Raw genomic sequence first — 14,073 nt, 5'->3', positions numbered from 1 at the left:
TCAGTTAATATACAATAAGTTGCTAAAACACATTGAAAATAAAGAAAGAAGTAAGCATAATCTTAAAGTCAGGAGACAACACTACCTTGCCTGATATTCTTCAAAGATGGTCTTTTCCTTCTCTTCATGTTCCAGCTTCTCAGTGACACTAGTACCATCTAAGAAATAGACAAATGTTCTATATTTAATAAGTGTTGTAAGAGAAAAATCCCTGTTTAAAGTCTAAGGAGTATATCAAAAAGGTTATAGGCTATGAACTTTCACAATTAAGAAGCAGCCACAATTACAAGGAGAAATTTAACAACAACCAAGACAATTGTGTATTAGAAGAAAAGCAATACCCTAGCCTCTTGGGGTATGTAGAATAAGCGAGGTGTTAGCATATCTTTTTTAAGGTATTATAGTATGTTAGTTGCAAGTTGTAATGCATGTTATATGTTTTCTTGCAGTTCCTTAAGACACTCATTAAGAAGCAACACCAGTTGACTAAACTTAAGAATCACCATAAGTAGGAGATTGGTGAGTTAGACGAGTGAAGGAATCGAAGATTGACCAGGCTGTCTCTTCTGTCTCCCCTTGGAGCACTTCCGTTAGTTTAGTAATCTTGGACCGTGGAGGGGTTCTGGGAGGGACATTGGGAATAGTCTTCATTTTGCTCCCTTGCAAGTCTCAGGTGAGAGCTTCTGACAGAGTAAAGTGCCCATTTTGCATCTGAGACAAATGGTGGAAAGTCTTGATTTAAAAAATCCAGGAGAGATTTTAGAAGTAATCAAAAGGAACTAATGGCCATTAGAGAGGAAAACAAAAGTCTAAGACAAGAATTAGTGACGCCGAGAAGAAAAACATCAGAATTGGCCATTAAGATTAGTGGTATGTTTTCAGGCACTAGTTTTAGACTTCTATCACCTGAAGAAGAAGGCACTAGTGCTACTTCAAATCTGGTCCCAAGAGTAACTACACAAGTCATTCATTCATTGTCCCCGGTGATACCTCTAGCTCGCCCGAGTGATTCAATGGAGACTCAGAGAGGGCACAAATTTTCTTAACCCAATGTTCCTTCGATTTTTCCAGATGCACAGTCTTGAGTGGATCTCATTCTGATCTATCTCAGTGGTGATGCAGCATCATGGTCAGAGCCTTTAGTCTTTAGAGATAACCCCGTCCTGTACAACTTTAAAGACTTCAAAAGAGAGCTCCTCATAATTTTCGATAGATGAAAAGCATCACAAGCTACAGATAACAAGTTTTTGGAGCTGGGGCAAGGAAACCAAGACTTAGTAGCTTACCTGGCACAGTTTAATAAACTGGTGGTGGAAATGGAATGGCCAGAGAGCAAAAGAACAGAAGTTTTCTATAGAGGGTTGGAAGATGAGCTTAAGGAAGCCCTGGCTCAGGTATCAAGATAGACCAACTGAAGTTTCAGCATTGATTGATTTGGTCTTGGAGACAGATTTTTGCCAAAATTAAAGAAGAGGAGAAAGAAAATTAGATTTTCTCTCCAGTATACCAAGATTTGATATAGTTAAAACAGAGAACTCTAAGGTCTTAGAAGGTCAACATGGAGTAGAACCTACGCAAATAGGAACCATGTGAGGACCACATGTTTATCTTGTGGAGGTAGATCTGCCCGAAAAAAAAACAAGTTGCACCACAAGGAAAACTTGTGGCACCATCAGTAAGAGGAGCTGGACTATTTATTGCGAACAAAGATGCTACTCCGAAAACCCACTAGTTGGCTAATACCATACAGCCTTCCTTTCCTCATTTGGTTATATCCATGACACTCAAGTTCAGAGAAGTCAAGCTGCGAGAAATATCAGTAATGATTGATTCAGGTGCTACCAGAAATGTTTGTGACCTAAAATTTGCAGATAAATTTAGCGTGAAAGCTCTTCAGAAAGACAGGAACAAAGCAGTACAAGCGGCCTATGGAACAAAACTTTCATTTAGTCCCATTGTAAGTCACACTGAGCAAGTAGAACTAATCTTACCTGAAGGAAATCGTGAGATCCTGCAGTCCACCATAATCAATGCACCACAATTCCAACTTATCCAGGATTACCATTGCTAACTGACCACAATCCCACAATAGATTGGAGTGCCAGAACTATAGTTATAGATTCAAAGTTCTGAAGGGGAAATTGCTTTGAAAAATGTGAATCACATCAAGTGACAGGTTCAGCAGCCTTATTATGCAAAGGAGGGGCTACCGTATGTGTGATCCATAGCAGTGAAATTCCCAGAGAATATGAAGATTACCTGGATGTTTTTAATGAAGTTAAATGAAGCTGAGACACTTCTACCACACAGAATCTACAACTGTAAAATTTAACTGGAATCAGGCGGCATCTTACCCTGCAGTAGGGTATACACATTGACTGAAAAAGAAAGTCAACACCTAAAGGATTATATACAGGAATACTTAGCAAACAGATTATTTTGGCCATCCCATTCTCCTGTATCTTCACCGCTTTTTTTGTTCCAAAAAAGGAAGGAGCGTTGCAGACGTGCATCAATTGATTCACAGTAAAAAAACTTTACCCTCTACCAATAAGTTCAGTATTGTTGGGCCAGGTAAAAGGGGCACATGTGTATACCAAGCTTTATTTTAGAGGAGCTTAACATCTAATCTGAATAAGAGAATGAGACAGATGAAAAACAGCCTTCGGAACACAAAATGGCCTTTTCGAGTACCAGGTAATGTATTTTGGGCTATGTAATGCTCTAGCTGCATTACAGCATTATATTACTGATGTGTTAAATGAATTCATCAACACACGTGCCATCGTTTATATTGATGACATCTTGATATATACAAACTTTGAAGATGAACATGAGAAGCAAGTGAGAGGAGTATTGCAAAAACGTACGGAAAACAGCCTATACATGACAATAGAGAAGTGTGCGTTCCAGAAGGCGTAACGAAGGATGAACAAAAAATAAAAGCAGTCACTGAATGGAAGTCCCTAAACTATGGGAAAACGTTCAGAGCTTCATAGGCTTTGTAAACTTGTATTGAAGATTTATTCAGGACTTTTCCCAGAAATTAATTCCTCTCATACACCTACAAAAAAGCAGAGTTCCCTTTAGATGGTCAGAAGATGCTAACAAAGTCTTTGAATCTTTAAAGAAGGATTTTACCACAGCTCCTGTCCTTCCAAGCTAATCCATCTGATCAATTCTATGGTGAGACTGATGCCTCTGATTTGGTTATAAGAGGGGTGCTATCCCAAAGGCACAAGAAAACTGGACAGCTACACCTAGTGGCATATCATTCACAAAAACTGACTCCTGCTGAGGTGAATTATTTCATCACTGAAAAAGAATTGCTTGCAATAAAAGAAGAACAAGTCAAGAGCTTTATATCTTCCTACTCAAGCATTACAAGAAAAGGCCTTATACAAGTGTTATGATAGTCCATTATACAGGCACAAGCATATCCTGAAAACAGAAGACCTAGTAAAGAGAAAATTCTAGTGGCCACGGATGACCAAGGACATCCACCAGTATGTGACCTACTGTGAGATCTGTGCTTGGTTAAAATCAGAGAGGCTATCTCCTAGGAGGTTGTTTGACCTTAGATTTAGTAGTAGACCTAGGTTCTAGCAAGGGTTTGATACAATTTTAGTGTGTGTGGATGCCTTTACTAAAATGGCCCATTACATTCTTTTAAAAGGAATATCTACCACCAGAAAACTCGCACAACTTTTGGTAAAATATAGTACTAGCACATGGAATTCCAAGAGTAATTGTTTCAGATAGAGGTTCTCAATCATGTCACGCTTTTGGAGGGCCTTTACTAATGGGTTAAAGATTTAGACCAATCATTCAACCAGTTACCATCCATAAACGGATGGGCAGACTGAAAAAACAAACCAAGAATTAGAACAGTATCCAACGCTATTTTTATTAGACCAGGAAGGCAATTGGCCACTTTCAAGAAGTGTCTGTCCCTGCCGTGAAGGATATCGCCCAACATTTAGCCTCAATATACAAATCAGTAATTGAAAATTTAACAATGGCCAAGGAACGCTACACATTCTATGCAAATAAAAAAAGGAAGAAGGAACCAGATCTAAAAGTTAAGGACAAGGTTTAGCTTAACTGAAAAAATCTTAGTTCTCTTGTTGAAGTGTTATCAGCCAATCAGATCTCAGCACGAGATAGTTAGGGGTCTTTTGCGTCCCTAGATATAGAAATTTTCTGAAAAACTACAAAACTGAATTACACCAAAACAAAAAAAACACTCTTTCTGGAACAGGACCTGCCTTCCTGACAAATTTAGTGTAATTCTGTCCAGTAGGATCCGTCTGTCCAGTAGGACTTTTCAATGTTCAAAATCCTTGTGGAAAAATGAATGGGAAAAATGTGTTTTGGGACTCCCCTTTTTTCTTGGCCGCACCTGGACGGATCAACCCAAAACTTTCCACACGGCAGCTGACGGGACTGCCACATTTGATGGGAAAGTTTTGTTAAGATTCATCAAGCTGTGCCAAAGATATAGGCAAGTAAAAAAATGCTTTTTATAGAGAAACTAAGGGCCGTATTTATACTCTGGTTGCGCCGAATTTGCGTCGTTTTTTTCGACGCAAATTCGACGCTAAACTAACGCCAACTAACGCCATATTTATACTATGGCGTTAGACGCTTCGGGCGCCAAAGTGCCCGGAGTGAGCGTCATTTTTTAGCGTGAACCCCTTCCTTGCGTTAATGAGATGCAAGGGAGGCGTTCCCGTCTAAAAAAATGACTCCCAGGCCTTTACGTGGTATTTATACTCCCGGGCAAAAATGACGCCCGGGAGTGGGCGTGGCCAAAAACGGCGCATTTGCGCCGCTTTTTAACGCCTGGGTCAGGGATGGCGTTAAGGGACAAGTGGGCTCAAAATGAGCCCACAGTGCCCTCCCCTGCCCCCAGGGACCCCCCCTGCCACCCCTGCCCACCCCAGGAGGACACCCAAGGATGGAGGGACCCATCCCAGTGAAGTACAGGTAAGTTCAGGTAAGTATAATTTTTGTTATTTTTCAAAAAAAATTTGTGGCATAGGGGGGCCTTATTTGTGCCCCCCTACATGCCACTATGCCCAATGACCATGCCCAGGGGACATAAGTCCCCTGGGCATGGCCATTGGGCAAGGGGGCATGACTCCTATCTTTACAATGATAGGAGTCATGTTGATGGGGGATGGGCGTCGAAAAAAAATGGCGCAAGTCGAGTTACGACGATTTTTTCGACGTAACCTGACTTGCCCCATTTTAAGACACCCATACGCCATTTTCCCCCTACGCCGGCGCTGTCTGGTGTACGTGGTTTTTTTCCACGCAAACCAGGCAGCGCCGGTCTGCTTGCGCCGGCTAACGCCATTCCATAAATACGGCGCCCGCATGGCGCTTCAGAAAGGCGTTAGACGGCGCAAACATTTTTGACGCTAAACTGCGTTAGCGCAGTTTAGCGTCAAAAAGTATAAATATGGGCCTAAGCCCCTCATTATGAGTATGGTGGGCGGAAAAGGCCGCCCACCAAACTCCTGTGGTCAGAATACCGCCAGTGCGGTCCCCTTCCCGCAGCCTCTATTAATAGTTTCCCCCTGGGTCAGCGGGCGGAAACAGAGTTTCCGCCCGCTGACCCAGCAGGAAACAGCCCACAACATTGAGCCAGTGGCAATGTTGCAGTGCATTGGGTGCACCAGCACCTGTTGTGCTTTTCATTGTCTGCTTAAAAGCGCAACAGGGCTGGCCATGGCGGCCCTTGCACTGCCCATGCCAAGTGCATGGGAAGTGCAGGGGACCCCATGGGACCTCCTGCACCCCGTCTATGCCAGCCTTTACAGGGCGGGGCAACCGCCATGTAAACGACGGTGGACAGGGATTGGGTCCGCCAGCACCACCTGGCTGTCAGGCGACAAAAAGTGCCAGTGCTGGCTGTCTGATTGTGGTAGTAACTCTACAGTCATAATGTGGCTGCGTGACTGCCACATTTGCGGTAGTCCGACCGGCACCGCAGCCCTGGTGGTCTGTACACTGCCAAGGGTGTAATGAAGGCCTAAGTCCTAACTATAACTACCTAGTGGCGACTTCCACTAGTTAATATATATATTTATATATATATATAAATATATGTATATATATATATACACACACATATATAAATATTCTTTGAAAATATTCATGTTTGATATATGTTTACATATTATTATTTTCAATGGTTCAATAAGATAAGAATGTGTTTTAATATTTTCTTAGAATTTTCATTAAGTATGTGTGTATGCAGTGAATTAGCTTAGAAAATAAATTATACTTACTATATATTTTATTATGGAATTATTAATATGTATATAGTAAATACATTTACTACAAGGTAATAGTTTTAATTATTCAACTCATGTATATTTAAATGTTTTCCAAATTAGAACTTGAATGTTTATGTGTTGTTATTTATGCTATAGAAGTATTTTTAAATATATTAATCTTGTTGAAAATAATGTAAATTTTATTATAAATTTAAAGACAATTAATTACAATTAAATCACACACTAAACATTATATTGTCAATATTTTGGGCCACAATATTTGTGTACTTTACCATTATAAATATGCAAAGTGATCATGTTTTAACACAAACTTTTTGTACAATGATATATTTGTGGTTGATATTTCTGCCTACAGCCATGTGGGAGTAGGAGAAAAGGTTGCTCCACGGGGAAATATGTTTTCCCTGTGAAGAAATATTTAAAAAAGGAAATTTATTTTTGCATATCATGGTACCTTTTCCCAGAGAGTAACTACTACTCCTTTTGTGTAGTGGGCTTTCTGGAGGGCTGCATCGTTAAATACAGGACACAAAGCCTAGGAGCTATGGCACACATGAGGTTATCAATTCCATCAATGCACTATTATGAGACAAGAGATACCAGAAGTGAGAAAAATGTACATTTAATACCCAAAACCCCCAAAATTGGACTATTGCAAGATTCCACTCCTGTAACAAAGAATTTCCCCGTTCCTAGTAATAAAGATGTATGCACTCTGTTAGAAGCTCTCACCTGAAACTTGCACAGGAGCATAATGAAGACTATTCCCAATGCCCTTCCTATAACCCCTCCACCATCCACGATTACTGAACTAACGTTGTTTTACAATGTACCTTGATAATGAGGAATGATGCAAAGAAACTACAATGACGTCTGAACCACGACACTAGTACCCTGACAAACTTTTGCGGGGATAACTATATAGGCTGTTCACCGGAGGGTTTTCTCTGGTGAAGTGCGTGGTTCTGAAGCACAGCATGCTGTACATTTGATTCTTGCCTTCTGATTAGCAACACCAGTATACAATCTTCCTCAAACTCCAAGTTGCTCTCCAGATATGAACGTAGTCCTTGTTATTGGCTGAGACTGGATCTTTGAGTAAGTAATACTCACTGATTTGTATTCAGACTTGTTTAAGCTCTGTGGGGTCCTGACAGTACCCCCTTGGAAGGAGGATTCTCCTGGTCGAGGTTTGACTGGGAATTTTTGATGAAAGGCCTCGGTCAATCGAGGAGTATGCACATCCATATACAATGCCCAAGACCTTTCGTCAGGTCCATAGCCTTTCCAGTCTATCAAATAATATACTTAGCCTTTTACTTCCTTTGAGTCCAAAATCCATTTCACTTCAAACTCTGGTCCTCCTTCTAGTTGTATAGATGTAGGGGGTAGTGTAAAACTTAGATTTTGTGGAGTATTCTTTTGCAATGAGACATGAAATACAGGATGCATTTTAACAAGTTGAGCTAATTTTAATTTGAAAGTCACTGAGTTTAGCTTTTTCTCTATTTGATATGGCTCACAAAGCGAGGTTGAAACTTTAGGAGTTCCAGTCCGGCTGGACTCATTTCAATTTTTTTTTTTTTATAAAAAGAAATTACTATATATTTTTCTTAAATTACATTTTTGATTTTAAATTTGAAACAAATAACTCTTCCTAAGTATATCAGACATCAACGACTGAATAACTCTCTTACTCGCACTTTCTTTTGTTCTCTCTGTCTCTTTTTCAATAATTCTCCCACTCACACACCCACTCAAACACTTATGAACCCACGCACAGTCCCACTCAGACTCTCACGCACCCACTCACAGACCCACTCAGACCCTCAAACACTCACTCACAGCCCCACTCACACCCTCATGCACACACTCAGACCCAGTCAGACTGTCACACTCCCACTCACAGACCCACTCACACCCTGCTGTACCCACTCACAGACCTGCACACACACTGACACACCCAGTAAAACACTGATGTACACACTCTCACACCCAGACAGACAATCTGACACCCACTCTCACCCCCACATACACCCTCTCACATCTATTCTCACACCCAGAGAAGCCGTGACGGTGAGAAAGTAGCCTCTTTCTAGCCTTGTTACCCCCACTTTTGGCCTGCTTGTGAGTATATGTCAGGGTGTTTTCACTGTCTCACTGGGATCCTGCTAGCCAGGGCCCAGTGCTCATAGTGAGAACCCTATGTTGTAAGTGTGGTTGTTATGTGTTACTGGGATCCTGCTACCCAGGACCCCAGTGCTCATAAGTTTGTGGCCTATATGTATGTGTTCCCTGTGTGATGCCTAACTGTCTCACTGAGGATCTGCTAACCAGAACCTCAGTGGTTATGCTCTCTCTGCTTTCCAAATTTGTCACTAACAGGCTAGTGACTAAATTTACCAATTCACATTGGCATACTGGTACACCCATATAATTCCATAGTATATGGTACTGAGGTACCCAGGGTATTGGGGTTCCAGGAGATCCCTATGGGCTGCAGCATTTCTTTAGCCACCCATAGGGAGCTCTGACAATTCTTACACAGGCCTGCCAGTGCAGCCTGAGTGAAATAACGTCCACGTTATTTCACAGCCATTTACCACTGCACTTAAGTAACTTATAAGTCACCTATATGTCTAAACTTCACCTGGTGAAGGTTGGGTGCAAAGTTACTTAGTGTGAGGGCATCCTGGCACCAACCAAGGTGCCCCCACATCGTTCAGGGCAAATTCCCCGGACTTTGTGAGTGCGGGGACACCATTACACGCGTGCACTGTACATAGGTCACTACCTATGTACAGCGTCACAATGGTAACTCCGAACATGGCCATGGAACATGTCTAAAAACATGGAATTGTCACCCCAATGCCATTCTGCCATTGGGGGGACAATTCCATGATCCCCCGGGTCTCTAGCACAGAACCCGGGAACTGCCAAACTGCCTTTCCGGTGTCTCCACTGCAGCTGCTGCTGCTGCCAACCCCTCAGACAGGTTTCTGCACTCCTGGGGTCCAGGCAGCCCTGGCCCAGGAAGGCAGAACAAAGGACTTCCTCTGAGAGAGGGTGTAACACACTCTCCCTTTGGAAATAGGTGTGAAGGCTGGGGAGGAGTAGCCTCCCCCAGCCTCTGGAAATGCTTTGATGGGCACAGATGGTGCCCATCTCTGCATAAGCCAGTCTACACCGGTTCAGGGATCCCCCAGCCCTGCTCTGGCGCAAAACTGGACAAAGGAAAGGGGAGTGACCACTCCCCTGACCTGCACCTCCCAGGGGAGGTGCCCAGAGCTCCTCCAGTGTGTCCCAGACTTCTGCCATCTTGGAAACAGAGGTGTTTGTGGCACACTGGACTGCTCTGAGTGGCCAGTGCCAGCAGGTGACGTCAGAGGCTCCTTCTGATAGGCTCTTACCTCTCTTGGTAGCCAATCCTCCTTCCTAGGTAGCCAAACCTCCTTTTCTGGCTATTTAGGGTCTCTGTTTTGGGGATCTCCCCAGATAACGAATGCAAGAGCTCACCAGAGTTCCTCTGCATCTCCCTCTTCACCTTCTGCCAAAGGATCGACCGCTGACTGCTCAGGACGCCTGCAAAACCGCAACAAAGGAGCAAGACGACTACTAGCAACCTTGTATCGCTTCATCCTGCCGGCTTTCTCGACTGTTTCCAGATGGTGCATGCTCTGGGGGTAGCCTGCCTCCTTTCTGCACCAGGAGCTCTGAAGAAATCTCCCGTGGGTCGACGGAATCTTCCCCCCTGCAACCGCAGGCAACAAAAGACTGCATCACCGGTCCTCTGGGTCCCCTCTCAGCACGACGAGCGTGGTCCCTGGAACTCAGCAACTCTGTCCAAGTGACTCCCACAGTCCAGTGACTCTTCAGTCCAAGTTTGGTGGAGGTAAGTCCTTGCCTCCCCACGCTAGACTGCATTGCTGGGTACCACGTGATTTGCAGCTGCTCCGGCTCCTGTTCACTCTTCCAGGATTTCCTTCATGCACAGCCAAGCCTGGGTCCCTGACACTCTAACCTGCAGTGCACAACCTTCTGAGTTGTCCTCCGGCATCGTGGGGCTTCCTTTTGTGACTTCGGGTGGACTCCGGTTCACTTTTCTTCTAAGTGCCTGTTCAGGTACTTCTGCGGGTGCTGCCTGCTTCTGTGAGGGCTCCCTGACTTGCTGGGCGCCCCCTCTGTCTCCTCATCCAAGTGGCGACATCCTGGTCCCTCCTGGGCCACAGCAGCATGCAAAAACCCTAACTGCGACCCTTGCAGTTAGCAAGGCTTGTTTGTGGTCTTTCTGCATAGGAACACCTCTGCAAGCTTCTTCATGCCGTGAGACATCCATCCTCAAAGGGGAAGTTTCTAGTCCTCTTCGTTCTTGCAAAACACCAAGCTTCTTCCATCCAGTGCAGCTTCCTTGCACCCTCAGCTGGCATTTCCTGGGCTCCTGCCCACTCTCGACACTGTCGCGACTCTTGGACTTGGTCCCCTTGTCTTACAGGTACTCAGGTCTGGAAATCCACTGTTGTTGCATTGCTGGTGTTTGTTCTCCTTGCAGAATCCCCCTATCACGACTTCTGTGCTCTCTGGGGGTAGTAGGTGCACTTTACACCTACCTTTCAGGGTCTTGGGGTGGGCTAATTTTCTAACCCTCACTGTTTTCTTACAGTCCCAGTGACCCTCTACAAGCTCACATAGGTTTGGGGTCCATTCATGGTTCGCATTCCACTTTTGGAGTATATGGTTTGTGTTGCCCCTATACCTATGTGCTCCTATTGCAATCTATTGTAAATTTACACTGCTTGCATTACTTTTCTTGCTATAACCTGCATAATTTTGGTTTGTGTACATATATCTTGTGTATATTTCTCATCCTCATACTGAGGGTACTCACTGAGATACTTTTGGCATATTGTCATAAAAATAAAGTACCTTTACTTTTAGTATATCTGGCGTATTGTGTTTTCTTATGATATTGTGCATATGACACCAGAGGTATAGTAGGAGCTTTACATGTCTCCTAGTTTAGCCTAAGCTGCTTTGCCATAGCTACCTTCTATCAGCCTAAGCTGCTAGAAACACCTCTTCTACACTAATAAGGGATAACTGCACCTGGCACAAGGTGTAAGTACCTCTGGTACCCACTACAAGCCAGGACAGCCTCCTACAGTGACCAACTCCCACAGTGCACGGCCAAAGCGCTGTGCACATCGTGGTTTTGGGTTAGAGGGTGTTGGCCACAGGGTTTGGCTGCATGCCAGGTCTTGCGGCCAACTTCCCTTATGCACGGGTGAAGGCTGTGGCCACCCGCGGCTGTGATGGTTGGTTTAATATATAGGTGGTCATTACAACCCTGGCGGTCGGTGTTAAAGCGGCGGTAAAACCGCAAATAGGCCGGCGGTAAAAAAATTTGAATCACGACCGTGGCGGAAACTGCCAACATAGACAGCCACTTTAACACTCCGACCGCCAAGGTGGTACAAACAAACACCGCGGCGGTAACTGCCAACAGACAGGCGGAAGACAAGGTTCCGCCCACTGTATTACAACAGTCCAATCCGCCACCTTTTCCGGGGCGGATTCACCGCGAACAAAAACACGGTGGAAACAGGACTTGGAAGGGAAAACGCTCACCTCTACACACCCCACGAGGAATCAGGATGCCATGGAACCCGAGCTCCAGATACTACCAGCCTTTATCTTCCTGCTTCTCTACCAGGAACAACAAAGATGGCGGCGAAGACCACAGTAAGTACTGCACTTACGACACAGGGGAGGGAAAAAAGAGTGACACACACACGCAACACTCCCACCCCCACCCTCACCCACTACAACATACACACAAGTACATGTTGATACATTACATTAACAACCCCCAACCCCCCCTGGAAGAATGCAAGGACAAAAGGAAATGCATCAAAACGTTGTAATCAATTAAAATACAGTAATCAAAAATATATACATATATATATTTTTACACTAGAAACAAATATATACACCAAGAACACAAGTCCAAGGTATTCCACCATCATAGTCCGTGGACCACTGGGCCCAAAATGCATGGGCGAGGTCCACACTCAATACCCGATCAAAACGGAGAGAACACTGCTGGGGAATCAGATAGAAATACAACAGGCACCTCAGGGGGAAGGGAAATGAGGGCACCTCAGCCGGATAAGTGCACGACGCCAGATCCACGAGGGGCCTCCATGCCCACTGCTGTATCCTGGGGAGTGCAAAGCCACAGTCTCTCAAGTCTCTCCAGTGGGTGGATTGCCCACTGCTTTATCCTGGGGAGTGCAAAGCGACAGTCTCTCAAGTCTCTCCAGTTGGTGGGTTGCCCACTGCTTTATCCTGGGGAGTGCAAAGCCACAGTCTCTCAAGTCTCTCCAGTGGGTGGGTTGCCCACTGCTGTATCCTGGGGAGTGCAAAGCCACAGTCTCTCAAGTCTCTCCAGTGGGTGGTTTGCCCACTGCTTTATCCTGGGGAGTGCAAAGCCACAGTCTCTCAAGTCTCTCCAGTGGGTGGGTTGCCCACTGCTTTATCCTGGGGAGTGCAAAGCCACAGTCTCTCAAGTCTCTCCAGTGGGTGGGTTGCCCACTGCTTTATCCTGGGGAGTGCAAAGCCATAGTCTCTCAAGTCTCTCCAGTGGGTGGTTTGCCCAGTGCATTATCCTGGGGAGTGCAAAGCCACAGTCTCTCAAGTAGATGTCAATCTCCACTGGTTCTGGAGGGGGCCTTGTGCCCAGAGTTCTTCATCCTGCCAAGGACAGAGGTAGTGGATGGAAATCTCCACTGGTTCTGGAGGGGGGGCTTTGTGCCCAGAGTGCTTCATCCTGCCAAGGACAGAGGTAGTGGATGTAAATCTCCACTGGTTCTGGAGGGGGCTTTGTGCCCAGAGTGCTTCATCCTGCTCGTGGCGGCCTCAGTAGCATCGGAAGCTGTGGCGCTCACTGGCCTGTGGCGCTTGTTGCGGCGGTGTCCTGTTCAGCGATGCTGGTGGCGGCGGTGTCCTTGGCAGCGGTGCTTGTTGCAGCAGTGTCCTGTTCAGCGGTGCTGGTGGGGGTCTTGTCCGCCGTACAGGTTTTTGCAGACTTGCTTGTTTTACTGTGCCCCTTTCCCACCTTGGATGGTGACACAGCTGTCTTCACACTCCCAACTGTACCCCTGGGAGAGGCTTTGGTGGAAGATGTTTTGCCTCTCTCCCGCCGGGCACTGGCCAACATTTTGTGCTTTTGAGGTGGGGCTCCCTGGCACACTGGCTCCCCTGCTGCCTGACGCACTCCAGAAGCCGGTTACTACTGTCACCACTGTTCCCGCAGATGATGTGGCTGAGGCGCTGGGTTGGGACCTGGAAAGGTGGGCCCTAGGAGACTGAAGGGGTGGGGGAGGTGAGGGGAAGAGGTCAGGGTTGGACAGGAATGTTTTTTGCACACAGTGGGACGGGTAGATGGAGGGGGTTTGGGAGTGGAGGAAGAGTTAGTGGTTGTAGGAGGTGTACGTTTGGTGACTTTGGGTGAAGGTGTATGGGCTGGAGGCTGTCGTGAGGTGGATGGCTGTTGGGTGGGTGTGTGGCTGCGTTTGTGTACCTTGGGAGGTGGGCTCACAGACACACTGGGAGAGGACACAGGGGATGTGTGAATGGTAGTGGGGGTGGTGAGTGCACGTGAGCGGGGTGTGGTGGTGGGTGTGCTGATGATGGAGGTAGTGGCTGACAATGTAGTGCATGCAGGTGTGAGTGGAGACGAGACTGGGAGGGAGGAGGGAGACGAGGA

The sequence above is a fragment of the Pleurodeles waltl genome, chromosome 10, assembly GCF_031143425.1.
Source record: "Pleurodeles waltl isolate 20211129_DDA chromosome 10, aPleWal1.hap1.20221129, whole genome shotgun sequence".
Taxonomy (NCBI): Eukaryota; Metazoa; Chordata; class Amphibia; order Caudata; family Salamandridae; genus Pleurodeles; species Pleurodeles waltl.
This window is presented reverse-complemented; position numbering follows the sequence as displayed.